Raw genomic sequence first — 20,455 nt, 5'->3', positions numbered from 1 at the left:
GTAATCCGCGCAAGAACAACGACATCTGAGGGCTTCATCACTCTCTGGATTTCACGGGGCAGCAGGACAAAGGCCAGCGAATCTGAGAGGCGGCGAGCGGTCAAAGGTAACGGAGGAACAAGCTGCGGACTAAACAGATAAAGTTTTGTTGACCAACATCCAGTTTCTTCACCTAATTCTTGATTGCTCAAATCAGACTCGATGACTGCTGTTTAAACGATTATTTAGGTTATTATTTGCAATTGTTTGCAGCTTAAACATTGACACTTCTCCGGACGCCCCCATCTGGACAGGTGGGAATCCTGTTTTACAGGATGGGTTTACCTATTATCTTTTTTTATTCTCGTTTTCGGAATATTGCTTTAATTGGTCAATCATTTAAATTTTCATATGTGTTTCCATAGGCTGTGTCTTTTTTAATGTTTTGAACAGACAAAAGCTTGGTTGTGCTATGAAAAAAAAATGATTCATTTAATTTTCTGTTACTATTACTATTTACTACTATTTCATTAAATAATTTTTTTTAAGGTAAGTGGTTGCAATCAATTTATTTTAGCTGCATTTAAATAAACAAATTTAGGTGACTAACTTTCAACAATTTATTTATTTTTTTAATTAAATGTAGCTAAAATAATTTGTTTGCAACCACTTACCAGCTAGTGACATTTTTTTTTGGTGGCAAAACTGTACAAACCAGTACAATATACATATATGGAATTATTATCAATTTGGATTGTGATCATTTTAATAATAAAAATGATTAAAAAGGTTTACTTGTTGACAACCTCATGTAAGCTAACTTTCAGTCCCTCAGTAAACAATGGCAAAATTTTATTGGCACTAGTGTAAATAACCAATCTATAATTAATTACTCTGCCTATATTACATTCTTAAACTCTCAACTAGCTGGACACGAGTTCAACTCAACCTTACTGAACTCCAGAAAACTCTTTTATGGACCAAACAAAAGGACAGAAGCAAGCATAGGTGAATTCCTGGAGGGCCGAGTGTGCTGTGTGCTTTTAATAACTGTTCCCATATCAGCTTCCCATGCCTTTATCAGCACAGACTACAACATGCAACAACTGATCTCTGATCAGCTTCTAAAGTCTTTTATAGAAAGGTAATTTATAGAAAGACCAATCACCTCTGGCATGTTGAAAAGACCTTAAAGGGATTGTCATGGAACTTATCTGGTGGAGGACATTATTATTCTTCCCCTGAGCTGAGCCAGTAACACACAGTGTGGGGCCTGAACCCTTGAAGTGAGGTCTCGCTGTCCCCTGAGCATAAAGAAAGAAGCATTGCGGTTTACACAGAGACCCCTACAGAGACCTCTGATTGGGATATTTCCAAAGGGTCACATCCACAGTGTAATATCTTAATGGGGGGAAGTGGAAGAATTATATGTGTGTGAAAGGAGTTCAATTTCAAAACATATGTGAGTATATCTATCACTATAGAGTATGTTACATAAAATCAGACTGCATGAATTGCTTGGTCATTAATTAAATGGAAACCGGTTAGTATGCTCTTTAATTATGTGTATGTGTGTGTATCTGCTAGTGCCAATCAGTCCCAGACTGAAAGACGACCTTGCAGGACAACATAAACAGACCCAGCTCTGGACAAACAGTATCACAATTGGATTAAATCTGTGTCTGGACAGTCACAGCCAAACAAACCCTCATTAATTAGATGTGTGCATGTGTCTCTGAGTTAAAACTGTTGGACTATCAGATAATGTATTAGTGCACTAAGGTCAGTGATAGCACAGTGCAGCAAATGTTAATGAGGATACCAATTCATAGAGTTCAGAAATATAAATGAGAATAAAAATAGCAATATGTGGATATTGGTCTTCCAAAATAGAGAATCTGGGTTCTGTACAAGTTAAGGTCCGTTGACAGCTATTGTAGCATAATGTTGAATACAACAATTAATTTTTACACCAAAAATGTTCATTTTTAACACGTTTTTTCTTAAAAGAGAAGAAAGAAATAGAAGAAAAAATAGCTCACAGTGAGGAACTTGCAATGGAAGAAACAAGATGTATACTACTGTATATGCATGTTACCATGGTTTTAGTGTGAAAAATGACTTAGCTTTTTATTGTGTAAAGTTATACCCAATTTGACATTAAATTTCAAGCTTCAGATGTTTGCTATTAAATCCTTTTTATTAATTTATTTGTTTGAAAAAAAAAAAAAAAAAAAAAACATTATGCCATGAATGCTGTTAATTAGGTATAACTTTCAAGTGAACCCTGAATATTTTATAATTCCATATGATTTGTGACCAAAAGCTGTCCAAGGTTGCTTTGACAGGCACAAGGTTCAAATCAAACTGACTTATAATATGAACATAGAAAGAAATGTGCAAAACTACTGCATATAATAATATCTGAATATCAGCAGCTGTGAAAAAAAGCGGGGCACGGGAAAATCATCAAAACACAAATGAATGTGTCCACAACCAGATGCACCCAATACAAGACTTTTTAATGCACTGATATGGGCACACGTTTTCAGAGCCGAATATTTTTCCATTTCCATCAGTATGTGTGTGTATTCCAGTACACTGGCCACCTCTACCCCTCCCCCCAGCCCTTACCTCTCACCTCCGATAACTCCTCACCTCCCTCTGCCTCATTACTCCAGCACTGTTCATTGACTTGCTGAGGGAGTGTGTTGAGTCATCAGCAGCAGAACTGCAGGTCCATTAAGCGGTCCTGCCATTCACCTCCTGGTCTTCTCCACCCGTGTAATAACAGTATTACTCAGTCCTTCACCTCAGGCAACTGGACCAGCAGGACACAGGTGGTGTGATACCATCTCTAGTGATATCTGTTCACTATCTCTGGTCCACATCTCCAAATGGCCAATCTGGTTTGTGGCCCTTGAGTAGACAGACATGTCAGATGACTTCTAGCTCTGTGCTGGTCCTTGGTGAGGGGGATGGTGTGGGTGTTGCATGTATGTTTTCCATCCCCCATCTTTGACAAGAAAAGGAATCACTAAGAATGTCAAGAGGAGATTCCATGTCATCTTATTACATGCAAACAAAGAATAAGGGAGTACATATTTGATAATAATTTTTAAAGACATAATTGTAACTTTGTAACTAAATGAAAAAATGACACCGTCATGGAATATTCTCAATTTACATCATAATGGCTTCTGCAAATGGCAGATTTCGAAGTCTTGATTTGGTGAGCAATCTGAAAAAAAAAAGAGTTAGGGATTGTATTTCAGATTGAAAAAAACAAACAAACAATCACTTAGATCTATTTTAGACAGAAAAAAAACTCAGCAGAATGAACTGTTATGTGTTTCTAAGCAACACAGTGACTATTTCATTTATGAATGAATCAGTGTTTTAAAAGAATCAGCTGAATGATTCATTCATAAAAGGCAGTGGGTGCATCTGAATATGCATACTTTCCTATATAGTAGGCAAAAAACAGTATGTGAAATGAGTAGTATGTTCAAATTCACAGTATTCATAAAACTGCTGATGGCTGAAATTAACCGGTAACACTTTATAATACTGTTCTATCATTAATGAATAACTACACAAGAACACATGAGTAACGCAATATAAGCACTCTAGTAACTACTAGTATCTATCAATAACTGATTAATGGCCAGGATTCCCTGGTAGAAGAGATTTATATCTCAGTGGGATAATTCCTGGTAATATAAAGGATAATAATAATAATAAATTAGTAAGTAATAGTGCTTAGTCGAATGTGGTAGTTCACTATTTTTCATACCTCCCCAAGAACTACTAAGAACAGGTTCATAATTAATATGAATAATGCATAATATATAATTAATTCTAAAGTGAAGGTCATGGTAACCCACTAGTAATGACTCAAGTATTACCAAATCCTTCATAAGGAATTACTAATATTTGGATCAGTATTCTAAAGTGAATAACATGATTAATTCTCTATTAATGACTGAAATCACTGTAAGCTTTTGAGGGTTTTGTAAAGTATTGGATAGTAGTTATTCAGGTGTTACTACATCCTTCTAAAGCACTGGTCTCAAACTTAAATTCAGGAGTGTGGCAGCTCTGCACAGTTTAGCTCCAACTGTAATCAAACTCGCCTGATCCAGCTAATAAAGGTCTTCAGGATCACTAGAAACTTCCAAGCAGGTGTGAGTTGGAGCTGGTTGAAGCTAAAATCTGCAGAGCTGTGGCCCTCCAGGAATTGAGACCACTGTTCTAAAGGAATCACACATTTTTTGGATCAGTATTCTAAAGTGAAGGTCATGATGGCTCCCTAGTAATTACTGACATCATTGTAAACTTTTTGAGGTTTTTGTAAGGTTCTTGTTAGTAATTGACTTTGCTTTGGTTACACTTAAATCATTACTAGTGATCTACCGTGATCCAAATAATTGGGAATTTCTTCAGAAGGATCTAGTAACCTATCAGGTCTCATGGCATAAATGTACCTGGGTGCAGTTTTTAGCGAGACGCGAAATATGAAATACGTACCAATAAGTACATATACTGCAGTTTCCAAAATAAATGAACACTAGAGGCAGTAAAACTCTGACACCTTTTATTCCTTTTCACACAGATTTACAGAGTTTTGATTAATAAAGCGTAATTTTCGCAGAGTTACTTGAAGAATATCATGTTATGTCTTCAAAACAACATTAATATGCTGGGAGATTTGAAAATTGATGCTTTTGAATGTTAGCATCGCACATATCCAGCTTTGTTTGGTAGCTCACAGAGTAAGGAGACGTACTGTACTTCAGAGGCGAGGTGCTCTAGTTCGAATCCTGTGTAACCACGGTTCGACAAAGCAGTTCAAATCTGCTTATAAGGAAGTTCAGATGGCACGGTAGCATCAACAAATGCATTTTTATATCAGTTTTGCATTTGTTAACACTATCGGGTAGGTTTAGGGTTGGGTTTGGTGTATGGCATATTTCCAACACGATAGAGCAATAACTTTTAGCAACAGTCCAAGGGTATTTGATTTCTAAACTGCTGTAATATGTACCTGAAGCAACATCATAAAAACACAGCAATATGTACCCATTTCAACGTAATATAAATGTGCCAGGGTTCACAAATTTAACCACTGGTTTAGTGCCACTCAGTGGACATTTCTCTTTGAAACTGTGGCGAAATGTGCAGTAAGGTACGTAAAAACGGTGTTGCACTAAAAGTGCAAAGAAGTGTGTATTTTTATGAGACCAGGTTGTGCTAGTAAAACTAAAGTCATTACTATCCAAAACCTTACATATATTTCAAAAGCTTACAATGATGCCAGCCGATATTAGGGAGTTGACTTTTTTTTTTATTATTATTATACTGATCCAAGTAATCAGTAGTTTCTTTAGAAGGATTTGATAGTACTTGAATCATTACTAGTGAGTTACCATGATCTACACTTTAGAATTAATTATACATTATGCATAATTCACATTAATTATGAACTAGTATACAGTAGTTCTTAGTAGTTCTTCAGGATATATGAAAAAATAGTAGTTATTGTTTTAACTGATCGCTATTACTTACTAAATCCTTAATCAGTTTTTTGTTGCGTAGCTACTATAATAGTAGTTACTAGAATGTTAATAGTCCATTTATCTTTGTTCCTGTGTAGTTTTTCATTAATGATGGAAAAGTATTCTAAAGTGTTACCACTTAACCTGTTTCATAATTAAAGATCTTTACACAGTTATTGAACGGAACTGAATCAACACTTTCCTGACAGAATATTCTTTGTAGAGTTGTTTTACAGTAGAATTTGTCTCATATTTGTTATCTGAAGTTAGAATCATTGATTTTGTTATTTTCCTGTTTATTAATGTAAAGCTGTTTTGAAACAATCTGCATTATATAAAAAGCTAAATAAACATGAATTGACCTGATTTGATTGTAGTTATCTTCATCCTCCTCACATTCATTCATATATAGAGCATACTTTTTATAGGTTGCAAAGTAATTACTTATTTAAAAGAAATACCTATCAGAAAGTATGTGATTTTGAACATAGCCCTTTAAATTTTTTTGAAGACCTGAGAACAGTTGTGTTATTGAGAATACAATAAGTATTCCCTTCACTGCATATTTTTATGACATGAACTGATAACTGAGACCTTGTTTTAGCAAATCAGCTAAAGTCAGATATGATAAATCAACTAGTCAAAATAGTCTTTAAAAAGACAACCTTGTACTATTTACTCCGGCATGCAAACAAAGAAATGTCAAGCCATTCCGTGCCAACACAAATTCACCTTTTATGTTGGTTTATATAATTAATGTACTACAGTATGTTCTTGTACTGAATTAACTATGTTTGATTTAATAAGCACCTTCTGAAAGAGCCATTTGCTCAATTATGAAGATGAGCTTTCCATTAAAACTAATGAGTCTATTACTCAGACAGGTAGTCTCTCAGGTAGTCACAATTGAATTCATTTTTACTGTGTGTTCTCGTATAAAATCCTTCCTTTTGCCCATTAAACATAATGCACATGCATTTTCCTTTTCTTCAGTCTCCCTACATGCTGCCCACTCATGCACATTTCTGAATTTCAACCCCATTTACAATTTGGATAGAAAAAAAAGGAAGGCTGAATAAGAAATTTGAGACAATGAAAGTAATGTGGTAATGGAGTGAAATAGAGGAAAAGTGATGAGAGAGCAAGAGCAAATTTTAAGGTAGAGTAAACTGAGGGTAGTGGAATTAGATTTTACTACTTTTCTTGATCGAGTTTATGAAATGTTCAAATGTGTAAGCTAGATGATTAAATGAAATTAAACTCCAAGAACCATTGTGACAGCATTAATAATTAGGGCATGACTCAATGTAATAAGTCCATAAACTGCTTAAATTTCTAAAAAACCAAGACATTTATTTCTTTATACCACAATTTGCAAAGAAATCCACAGTAGGGGGTGTGATAAGGGGAATGTGGTAATCTCACGCCTGGACTGCCACAAAAAATACGAAATCATCCACCAACAAATCACTGTGTGATTATTACTGAGCAAACATCAGGGTCTTACAGGTCTCTCAGGAACTAATAAACATGCCCTCACAAAACAAGGCGGAATATTCATGACTAATCTGCATACCCTAAAAGAATGAAGGGTGACCTACAATAATTAAGGAGGGGGGGGGGGGGGGGGTTGTTTATGTCAGGTCGTGGTCGTACTGGAATCAGGAGGCTCAAAGATTTGCACATGAACTATTATGAGCAGAATTATGAATATATATATATATATAAACAAGCATGTCTTATTAGGAGAATACGATAAATATTATGTTATCATCTCTGCATTGTTCATGATACTTTGGATTGAATAAGCATATTTTTAGAAGCCAGGTCTCCTTATATGGGGTGATGAATATGTACGAGCAGGCGGTATGCATAGATTAAGCAGCACATTTAAAGAAGACAAGATGTCAGTGAGTGGTTTCACCATACATACTCTTTACAATGAGTCATTAGTACTAATCCACCATGAAAGACCTGATCTAGAAATCCAATGAAGGGCAGATATTATGCTTGCAGTTTACGCCCCCACTAATTAAGGAATGAATATGCATGAGATAGAACAGCTAGCGATGCCAAGGAAGAGGGTGGATAAGTTTATGGGAAATGTTGTTTACTTTTTTAGTCACTATAGAGAGAATCAATGTCATGAGTAGTAAGGAAGGATGATATATTCCATATTTTGGATTAAATTTAAATGTGGCAAGAGGGAGCCACTTAACTAGAGCGCAAGCATGAAATAAATAGGGGTTATAAATATATAATTATGCGTCATATTTTAAAAATAAATAAATAACTTTCAAAAAAAAAAAAATTCACATAAGGAAGGGATTAGGGCAGATGGCTGCTTTTGGGATCATGTTTCCACAAATACACTCCCCAATGCTGCAAACACAAGATGACAGAATGCTCTGTAAAAAACCATGGTGCTTCCCTGAAGCGGCTTTGGGAATGTTTCTCTCTGATTACAGGTCAAATGAAGCCAAACTAGGGCTCAGTAAAGTTCTGCAATTCCTATCCAATAAACTACTGGTTTATGCATGATGTTATGCTGGTACTGTGCTAATGATGAATTCTGTATGATGGATAATTATAGAATATGATGCATCTGGGATCATGAGGGAACTATATTCCAAAAAAAAGGGACTTATTCTGAAATGAGAATAAATGACTACATATGTGTATAAGCCCCCTGGCTTAGACCAAAAAAGTCTTATGGTTATCACATATTTATGGTGCATCACTGCTTAAAGGAATAAAAAAGCCATAAATCTGGGTTGCAGAGATGAAGTTACAATGGAAGTGAATGGGGGCCTATTTGTATATTTTAAAATACTCAGTGTTTCAATATAGCCTCACAATATAAATAATATGCATGTTAACCTGATTTTTATTTATTTATTTATTTGTTGGTGGTGTTGTTTTTTTTTTTTTTTTTTAATTGCTACTAAACTATTATGTGTAAAGTTACTTTACATTTTTACAACTTTTGTCCCCATTCACTTCCATTGTAATTGCTTCACTGTAACCTCAGATCATGAAGTACAAGGAAACACCAAATGACATACTGCATTCAGCATGGCGCACAGGGACCCTGCCAAATACAGATCACAGAAACCAATGAAATCACAGAGACATCAACTGGGCCCACAGCCTCATCTTCTCCTGCCATGAGCAACATCTATGCACTTTTGGGAAAAGGAGGCGGTGTGAAAGAGGGATAAACACAACAAAATACAGAGATAAGGAGAGTGTCAAATCCTTACCAGTCCATCTGCATGATGATACTGCAATTCAACTAAAGTAATTTTATTCGCTCAGAAAATTAAGACTGAGTTCATTTAACGAAAAAACATCTTATAAAACTTCTAGATGCCAGACAAGCTATGACAAAGTAGATTCATAAAGAAATACACTAATTAAACATGTAGAAATGGGAAGCAGATGTACAGTAGTGGCTGCTTCAATATCATAATGACTAACTGCTGGTTTAATTGAGAACTATCACCCTTTGCCACTTTCTTTAGAAAAATATTCTAACAGCTGGTAAAAACACTTTTTATATATGTAGATAATTATTTTCTTTTACTTCAGTGTGGATAATCACTCAGTTGTCATGGCAACTGCACATATACTGGAAGACGTTTAACCAGAGGCTGCTTGGCCTTGGCTGTGTCAAATACAAGCGGCTTTAGGACCCTGAGGCCAGCAGCAGACGAGCCATCTGCCACCATGTTGGCTCTAAGCCAATACTGTAGGCCACCCCCTGCAGAGCCAAGATGGCGGAATTGCACAAAAGGCATAGCAAATACACAGGTGGGGACATCAGGTGTTGCGTAGATGTGGCATCATATGGAGACTGTCTGGCTGTGAGCAGGGCTGAGAGAGCAAGCTGCCAGTCAGTATGACGGGAGGATTGCATTAGCTACGAGCACATGTGGTAGCTGCTGATTCTTGATTCTATGGGGAATATTTTTGGTAATGTTGACCTCAAGGCATATGTTGTAAGATATGACAGATCACATTCAAAGGAATTATCAAGTAAGAAGTGACATTTTGAGGGACTAATGCTTTGGAATTGCATTAGAAAAGGAAATATATTTGCATGAGCATAACAACAACCAGCTAGCTGTCTTTGTTTTAATATTTACCGTGTTAATGTCAGTTACCTCTATTTTGGCTGAAGAAAGTATGGCCATACAAATGATGAATAGGCAAATGATAAATGTGGCCATGCCTAGATGTGTGTGGTCAAATTATACAGCTGCGTTGTACAGGCTGGGGCGCTGTAAAGCTGCGATGGGGCCCATACAGGAAAGAAGCCCCCAATATTGTGGTGCTAAAAAAAAATATTTGATAAACCACTTCCTATTTGGCTGTTCTGCAGTAGGAACCCAAAACGTATCTCCCCTCTCGTTTACAGTCCGCCCAAATTGATCATGTAAGATAACCCGGCTTCAACTTGACAGAGGATGTGAAAAGTGCCCAAAAATCAAGTCAAAAACGGAAAGAGAAAAAAATAGAGAAGTGAAAGAGGCAAAGGGTCGACAGTATGTTACCTATTTCACAAGAAAAGGTGGGGTTTTTTGGGCCTCCGCCCGTGACAATGATGTTACGGCTTCTGTGCCGTATTACGCACGCTTGTACACAGGCCCGAGGTCAATTTTCGATAAGTTAATAGCAGGGGTGCAGCGGTGAGAGACCGGTGTCTCTTTGTACGAGGCGGGTCGCCCATTTCAGCACCCTGCTGCGGCCACGCTGTTGCACCTGTCTCGCTTGATTAGTACTGCTCAGCTGTTTGTGAGGTTTCACTCTTGAGATTTATTAAAATGTCCCCTATATTGTCAATTGATTAACAACTCTTCACATAATACTTTCAAGCTGATCCAGATCGGCAAAAAACTCAATTTAAACAGCACAAATGACTGCCCTGTGGATAGGTAGCACAAATGATTATATTTATGTTTTTATTCACACAAAAATGATGTTTTATGAAAATTTGTGTTAGGACAGGATAATATTTGGTCGAAATACAACTATTTTAGAATCTGAGGGTACAAAAAATGAAATTTACAAAATATCCCAAAAAAACATGATAAATACATTATCTTTAAAGTTGTCCAAATTAAGTCCTTAGCAATGTTTTGATATATTTACGGTATGAAATTTACAAAATATCTTCGTAGAACATGATCTTTACTTAATATACCCGATACACTTAAGACTTAATACATGTTCCATGTTCAAATATCAAATAATACTTAATCTTTAATGATACCCCATAAACGTGCATGAATGTTAGTAAATATATATTAAAAAACGACTTAAGACTGGTTTTATGGTCCAGGTTCAAATATTACTGAAGCTTTAATCTGTTGGTTATAGCACAAACTAGACATCCACACATAGAGAACGAGACTTTTATTCTATTGAAATTTATATAGTGGACATGTGATGCACATTATCAAGTAGAAACATTATTTACCGTCAGTTGTCATAGAATTAGCAAAGGGCATGTCAAATCATCCGGATATTTCATTGTTAAAGGGATTATATGACATTGCTAAAAATAACATTATTTTGTGTATTTGGTGTAATGCAGTGTGTTTATGTGGTTTAAGGTTCAAAAAACACGTTATTTTCCACATAATGTACATTATTGTTGCTCCTCTATGCCCCGCCTTTCTGAAACTTGATTTTTACAAAGCTCATTGTTCTGAAAAGCGAGGTGTGATCTGATTGGCCAGCTATCTAGTGCATTGTGATTGGCCGAATTCCTCAAGCATGTGACGGAAATGTTACGCCCCTTACCATACTGTGATGCCGTGTCCCGGCGCGACAAGACTTAAAAAAATAAAACCCATTACAAACAAGGCATTTGTTGCATCCAGTGGGGACATAATTACTGATTATAATGACTTAAACTGTCTTTTTACCGATGCGTATAGTGCTGCATAAACATAAAACCATGTCTGCATTTGTGATCGGAGAAACGACAAACAGAAAGCACTACTCTACACTGCTTAAAACTCGTGTTTGAATCATAAGTGGCAAATTCTTTAAATATGTAAACGTACTGCAGGCTGTGAGTCAGAAGCACCAGACTGTCCTTGCAAAGTTCGAACTGCCCCACTGTATAGGCTACTGTCACAGGAAATAGTCCTCGTCCTCTGTAAAATGCGCTGCACACATCTGAATATTTGGGTTGAACTGTTCTGGAACAGTGTTGTAAATATACCTTAACCACTGATTTCTAGTTGTGTCCTGTTTTGGAAGGCCAAACAAAGTAGTTTCACTTTCACAACAAAACACACAGCGTCTCCTCAACATGGCGGCGGCAGCAACAGCGAGAATAAAAGTTACGCCTTCTTTCTTTTCCCACATCGTGACGTAGACATGTGGGGGCGTGTTACAATAAGCTCTTTAAGGGGGGGTGATTGACTCTTAACTTTTATAAAGAATATCTCTTTGGATTTGAGACTTTAGTCTTTGCAACTTTACAGATCTTCTTTATGCACCAAGAGCTTGTAACACCCCAAAGAGAAAGAAAAATTTTAACTGCATCATATGACCCCTTTAAGGCTGTTGTTTGTGTTATTACTCTGTTTCTCAAACCCCAAACAGAACATGAGGGTTAAATGGGATGTAAACAATAAATGTTATTCGTGTTAACAGGATATTAAGGACATCAAAGATAACATTTAGTAAAGCTGTTATTACAGACAGAGATTACAATAACAGACAGATTTTTCCACGTTAAATCTAGTAAAAGTGTCTTGCTGGTGATCATGCATCTTAAACTAAGACCTTTCTCAGCAGGGATCACTTAATCCCCATTGGAAAAATTTAGAGATGTCACAGGATGATTGCCAAAGAAAAAGGGATAACAGTGGTGACAATAACCACAATAAATTTCATTTGAAAAGATTTCTGTTTATTTACTTTTTTTATTGACCGTTCTTGTTTCAGTTTTCATTTTTTTCTTAGTCAAAAATGATGAAATGTTGAAGCTGTTGTTGACATCAGACATATCATTGGACATATCAAAGCATGTGGTTTGTTGTATTCTCAATAGCCTGTTGTAAAGCAGATGCTTACTGTCTCGTTGTTTAACAAAGACAGAAATAAAACCTAGAGAGACGACAAGACTCAAAATCAGTCTAGGCCATGTCTAGGTTTTCCAGACAGGAGTAATCACTTATATGTCGAATTAAGACAACTAAATCCTGGATTATAATTTAAACAAGGCAAGATTAAAAAGTTAAACACATGGGTCATTTGTGTAAAGAAAATGGACCTGTTTAATTCATTTTTTAAAGCAAACCCCAAAAAGCTACATACCATATACAGCATTTCTATCAAAAATAACTACATTTATGCATATAGCATTATCTACAAAATCCTTGACATAAATGAAACCTGTAAAGTGGTACAGACTGTTTTGAACAATCACATGATAAAATCCAGCTGGCATTTACTGCTTTCAGACAATCTGAATATTTTTAGACATAGTGGCTATACTGCTGGAGGGAGGACAACACTCACACTGTATTGAGTGACCTATTCAGACAGTTGATGTGATGGAGGCACCACGGCCTAATCCATAACTCAGAAATAATAAATCAATAAATCAATAAAATTAACAACACAATGAGAGTCAGTGCAGGAAGTATATTGACGGACAAGGGAAAGGTGTTTCCTGTTTTAGAGGTTCATTTTTAAGACATGATATTGTTTTATGCATAATTGATGCATTATTATTTTTTTTAAAGAGGGATGTAATGGATTTGTTGACAGTTATTTCCATGCATTCTAAAAACAAAGTATATTAATAAATTCATCCTTTTAAGTCAGTCTTTCCTTCAAATGGTTTAGAATCTTTCTTCATATATTTTCTTTATCAATTAATAATGACATTATCACTAAGTTACAGAGTGTGTTGTCTCTGAACAGGATGTGTACAGGAAATTATGCCAAAGCACTGACTGTGGGTCAACATGATAGGACTGTAGTATGTATATTTCCTTTAGAACCTTCTTAAAACAGAAACAGATGGAACAAACATATATGGCTAATGTCTGTGAAACATAATTGGCATTTACATCCACAATATGAGGATGACCGACATTCAATGAATCACCAAGGAAAACTTTTTATGTATGGTTTGTGTTAGTGTATGTATGTTTTGTTTACCATAATCAGTTTTCTTCAGTGATGTGGGCCAGATTCTCAACCATACGATGCATGAGAAATATGATTCCTTCACGTCACTGTATTACTACAACATACAGCAAAGTCACCTAAAGATGTAATTTTTCCCTCCATTGAATGTGATGTGAACCATTTCACCTTTATGAAAGTTCATGAAAGCTGAGAGAACATAAGAAAGGAAAGACATCTGTGGTATTTGAATCACAGCAGAAAGAAAGCAGGAATCTAAAAAACACTTCGCTGGAGAGAAGAAATAATTGAACCGCCCATGGAGGCATAATAATGGAATCATTCCCACTCCTCTGTAACTCATAGACAGAGATAGAGAAGTGCAGCACTTTTTCCCTGAAAAGCTGACCTTCTCTATCTGATGGAGACACAAAGGCGTTCTTTCGTGCTTTCTTCCTCTCTCTTTCATTCCTCTTCTCATACAATAGGATTAATGGTCTGATTTCTATTTCCCTCCTTTTACTCTTCCAAGTGGGGAGGTAACTAATCCACTTACTCAATGCTGAGTAAACCCCATGTCCATCAGGACCCTAAAACTGGGCCCTATAGGTTTTAATTGGTCCAAGTGAGTGTCTGGTCTGTTTTGTCACCTAATACAGCTCCATCTAGACAACACTTTGGTATTTTCGTTACATTTGTGGTAGATAAGACAAAACTGCATGCAACCCACAATAAACTATTAAATATAAAGAAAAAGAAAATAAATTTTTTATTCAGGCAGTTACTCTTGTGCAAGGACTATTGTCCAGTATTCAGTGGTAAAAGCCAAAGCCCGGGGGGTAACTGAAATAATCACACAGGACAATGAAGCCATGGAGATGTATAGCTAGAACAGACACCAAAGCTTGAGCACTGCTGTGACTCTATGATGTCATGTCAGCGAGATTGGCTCCTGGCCATTTAGGCTTAGAGATCCAAGCAACGCAATGCCTTCTTGCTGCTTTGGCACGAACAAGCTAAATTTAATCAAAACTTCCCACTGTTTGTCTTGTTCTATTTATACATTTTACGTATAATGAAATGGGGAATTTGATAGGATTAAATCACCCAAACCGTACATTTTATGAAACCTTTTTTAAGAAACCAGTAGTTTACATGTATCCTCTTGATTATGGTATGTTCAGAGAGTGTTTTCACTTAAGATGTTCTCCTCTCTTTGGGTTTTCTTAGAAAAAGAGTTCTATTACAAGTGTCGCTCTGCTTTTAATGTTAGAGCACAACATGATTAATTGATGTGGCACTAGGTTTCACTTGAGACATTTTGAGCTTTAAAGCCTGTTTGTGGGGAAGTGAGAAAAACTGGGGAGGAGAGACAGAGAGAAAGAAAAAAGCAGAGAGACCTGAGGGTGAGGTTAAGATGATTGCACTGCTCTTGGGATTGTGAATACTTATATAGATGACTGAGTGCACCACCGCTGGCAATGCCATAGTGACCTATAAGACAACCCATATGCCCAGTGGAAAGACACTTAAAAATACCTGGGAAACTTGAAAATAGCAAAATATAAGATATGATTCACTTAATATTTTTGAGAGAGTGACAAAAGCTATTGTTATATTAAAAAGTAATGGCAAAGCACAAGAATATAGATAACCATATGCTAATATCTGTTTACTACCATTACCGTGACATCACCACAATCGAATCCAGGCACAAAACTGTACATTTCACTGAGTACCACAGCAGCACAACCTCATAGGGTCTGAGGAATAGGTATTTTATAATAGTTTATCTTCTCTTAACAACACTGATATGTTTATATATTATTTTGAAGCATGTAGAAAATGAATATGTATCATAAACTTAGCAGAACAGTCCTAGCATTGTTTGTAAGGCAGACACATTTGATCAGTTAATCTAGACTAAAGACCTATTTCTTTAACCTAGCATACACATCATCACAATTTTATAATTCAAATCCTTTAAAGGGGTCATATGACATTGCTAAAAAGAACATTATTTTTGTGTGTTTGGTGTAATGAAATGTGTTTATGTGGTTTAAGGTTAAAAAAACACATTATTTTCTATATACTGTACATTATTGTTTCTGCTCTATGCCCGTCTTTCTGAAACGCATTGATTTTTACAAAGCTCATCATTCTGAAAAGTGAGGTGTGCTCTGCTTGGCCAGCTATCCAGTACGTTGTGATTGGCCTAATGCCTCAAGCATGTGACGGAAATGTTACGTCCCCTAACCATACTGTGATGCTGTGTCCCGGCTGGAGCGACAAGACAAAAATAATAAAACCTATTACAAACGAGGCATTTGTTAACATAATTATTGATTATAATGATTTATACTGCTCTTTATGCGTTACGTATCGAGCTATGTAAACATAAAACCATGTCTGCATTTGTGACTGGAGAAACAACAAACCACAAGCTCTACTCTACAGTCTACACATCATCAGTGCCAAATCCTTTAGTTTTAGGAGGGCATTGTTGACTCTTAATTTTTATAAAGATTATCTCTTTGGATAAGAGACTTTAGTCTTTGTAACTTTACAGATCTTCTTTATGCACCAAGAGCTTGTAACACTCCAAAGAGAAATGAAAAAATTAATTTGCATCATATGACCCCTTTAAAATGGTCATGACGTGCATTTCTAGATTTAGTTTTTAGGTTTTTTGAACCAAAAGGTCACATTTTTAAAAATATTTCACTCTCCGTGAAAAACAGAAAAATGAAAGGGGCATTAGCTCTTGCAGAAACTGAAGTAAACACCACTGATTGGCTACTTTCATCTTACCTTATCCATGACACCCTATACAGCATGTTATGTGTTTTGATACTCGAGATGGAAAGCAATGTGATACAGCTTTATATGTCTGAGCTTGTGTCAGAAGAAATTAAAACAACACACAACCATAATGACTGCAATAGTTGGTTTCAGCATATTCATTTTACTTTTCAGTATATATTTAAAAGTACTATAATTACTTGTCTTGTCATAAAATATTCAGCATGTATGTGGGTATGTACTGATTTTATTAGAAACACTCAAATAATGACATGCTTGATGTCTTAATAGCGTTAAACATGGTTTGACGTTTATTACAAACACACTGTAAGATTCAAAATAAATGTACGTAACTGCATTGCCTCTGAGGATGAAATGCTTGGCACTGCTGGATCTATAAATATGTTTATTTATTTTTTATAAAAGACATCCACTAAAAGAACAATGTCTGACATTGTTGGTCTCACTTAACATATTAATGCAAAAGCAGCATTGCTCTTATGATTAATGGACAGACATGAGTTTTTCAGAACACACCTCCTCATGATTCTCCAGATTTCAGAAGCGTTGAAAAGAATAACTGACATTTTAAACTGGGGAGTTAGTTTTGAGTGTTAATATCAAGAACATTTGATTCCCCATTTCATGACCCCTTTAAGGGTTTGTTAGGCTGCATTCATTTGGTAAACCAGAACCGGGACACTTCCCATAATGCCCAATGTACTTATTTGTTTGGCTGTCTCATCCTTATCCTGAGGTTACCGTAGTCAACTGGATCCAACTTGTATCCAGACCAGGTGGTGGTGGTGGACCTGCACCCAGGACGACCACAGCATGTCATGACCAGTGAAGACCACCACAATCAGATGACATGTCACACATAGTTCTATTCTTGTATCATGTTCTTGTTTTATGTTCATGTTTTCACAGATTTTATTTTGTAGTGTGTCATAGCCATGTTTTCTGTTTTGTCATATGATATTACCATGTGGTTCTTTTGTTTTATGTGTCGAGTTTTTGTTGGTTCATTGTCTAGTTAGTAGTTCTGTCTTCTCATTGGTTGTCTTGTTATCTTGTTTAGTAGTTTTGTCTTGCCATTGCCCCTAAGCTTTGATGTAACCTGCTGTTGGTAAGTTTAGGCAATCACATTTATGTCAAGTTCTTGTGTTCTTAATTCACGTTCAAGTCTGCTTTACTTCAACTCATACTTTTATTTGTTTTGTATCTTGTTCACCATTTGTCAGATAAAACTGCACTTGGTTTCTATGCTTTGGCTCGCCTTCAGTGGACTAAACGTTACATGAGGACACAGTACAGATCCTCAGCTAGGACCTCAGCAACTAGGCAAGCCCTAAGCACTGATCCTTATGGCCAGCTATGAAACAGCTCCACTGCTATAGATTTAAAACACATAGGGTGCAAGGGAAGAGATTACTAAACTGATACTCAAGAATTAGCTGCTTTTACTAAACATAGTGTAGTCACTTAATTAATTAAAGACTTCAGTAACTATAAACACAGAAAGTGAAGAATAATAACACAAAATTATATTTCACAGTGAATATAATTCATTTGAAACAAAACAAAATAGAGAAATTCACCACTTAAGACAAAAAATAAATAAATGAAAAATACTCCAATATTAAAAGGCCTCTTTAAATATATCTACAGTAGGGCAGGTAAAGTTGACAGACCCTTACAGGGAGACGTCTTGGTGAGAGTCACTAGAGGAGGAGGAAGGAGAGGAAGCTCGACTGCCTCCCTCATCTGTTCAGCCAAGCTTGACCAGACACGTCCACAGTACCAGCATGCATCTCTCTGAAAGAACCATAAGGCCTCACAGCTTGCTGGCAGAATGGTGCGATGTGACACTGCATTAGAATGCTTAGTACCAGTTGGCAGTCATTCTCTCTCTGCTTTTTCATTTCTGAAAGTGCACATGACAGAAGTGAGGGCATAACTTCTAAAGTCTGTCAGTTCTCCACGCTTTCAGGTTCATTTCCATAAAGAATACATCTAAGTTTGCCAAGCTTGACTACATTTTTCAATTGTCCAGAGCACCATTTAGGCCCATCTGTTTTCTGTGGAATTAGGTGTATGCCTGAAGCACAAGGCCAGTGATGAGTCTCTTACAGTCATCAGTTTTACTTACTTCCCAGGGCTGAATACACCATATAAATAAGAAATGAGTTGCTCTTTCAATATAATAACTAATCACAGTGTAATTTTAAGACAGAGAAAAAAATCCTGTGATGCCAAGCATAAAAATTAGAGCTGCACAATACACAGTATATGCACCATATTGGTAATCTGCTGATCACTGGTTTTTAATTTCCATGTTTTAAAGGGTAAGTTCACAAATGTTTAGCTAGCATTGCATTGTTACAGTATTGGAAGTATAGGTAAATTAACAATTTGTATTATTTTTCTGTGTATTCTTTTTCTTCAGTTTAAATATAGATTAAAGAACCATCTCTTTAAAAAAAAAAGTGAAGTGAAAAGTGACGTGACATACAGCCAAGTATGGGGACCCATACTCAGAATTAATGCTCTGCATTTAACCCATCCAAAGTGCACACACACAGCAATGAACACACACACACCGTGAACACACCCAGAGCAGTGGGCAGCCATTTATGCTTCGGCGCCCGGGGAGTAGTTGGGGGTTCAGTGCTTTGCTCAAGGGCACCTCAGTCGTGGTATTGCCGGCCCGAGACTCAAACCCACAACCTTAGGGTTAGAAGTCAAACTCTCTAAACATTAGGCCACGACTTTAACCTGGCATACACATATTTACCCAAAGCTGGGAACACTTCCCATAACATCCGATGTACTTCTTACTTTGTAAGAATGGCATCTAAACTTATAATAGTCTCTCTGTTTGATTTTTATTCTGAGGTAACCATTTCCAGTCCATATCCATATAAGATGGTGGACCTGCACCTAGAAAAGACCTGACTTGAACAGACTTGAATGATACAAGGATACAACTAGATGAGCCAGACAGATCCCCTGTGAAGACATAATCGACATGACAGCCATCAGCACAGATCCTCGTTGAAGACGACAAGAACCAGACAAGTCCTCTGCACAGCCCCTGTGACCAGTTTCAAATCCTTGTCCATGTAATGTACTGCAATCTTCAATCATAAGGAACTGGATGAATATTCTGAATGATACCAATTCACGAAAATGACTTGTGATGCGGCCTAATGTTCATTGTCCTGGCCAGACAGAACTGCTCCCTCCCTCCACCTGCCACTCTTGTGTTCAGTGGGTCTTTTATAAGGTTCAAGTGAAATTGCCCATGTGTACACCTAAAACCTGTAACCTTCAAGCAGTGCTAGTATGGCACATTTAGAGTTCCTGGCAGTACAGTATCGTTTCCTTTCCACTGTTTTTACAGAGAGAAAAAAAATCAGTCTTTGAGGGCTTCACATCCTGTTCCTGTTCTTCCTGACCTGAGGATACCTGCTTCCTGTTCCTTGAACAACAGTGGCTGTAACTGAGGAAACCAACACTATGACTGGTGTGTTGCTATACTAGTTGGGAAAAAAGCAAGTGTTGTCCCAATTTTCTATTTCAATGAAGGTATGAGACAAAAGACTTTTGAAGATTTATTTCTTGAAAGAAAAGGTGACACAGTCATTATTGCTGCAGAGTACAACCAAGAGAAATACATTGACTCAGCATTTACACCCTAACCAAATCGGGATGCTTCTATCTCTTCCAGTCATAATGCATATTCAACATATGTGTCCTTTTAAGGTACCCAACTATGTCCCCTAGATGCATTTCTAAGTATTTAATGCTAATTCATTTCTAAGAAGGATGTCTAAGAAGCTAAAATAACATTTTGGTCTCACACTTGTCTGCACGCACACACACAGTCACATTTCTTTTTGGTCTTTTAGCACATCAAAATAACTCAATCATACTGATGAAGCATTTAGACAGTT

The sequence above is a fragment of the Cyprinus carpio genome, chromosome B7 (genome assembly GCF_018340385.1).
Source record: "Cyprinus carpio isolate SPL01 chromosome B7, ASM1834038v1, whole genome shotgun sequence".
In the NCBI taxonomy this organism is placed as follows: domain Eukaryota; kingdom Metazoa; phylum Chordata; class Actinopteri; order Cypriniformes; family Cyprinidae; genus Cyprinus; species Cyprinus carpio.
The sequence above is the reverse complement of the archived record's forward strand: the minus strand, read 5'-3'. Positions refer to the sequence as shown.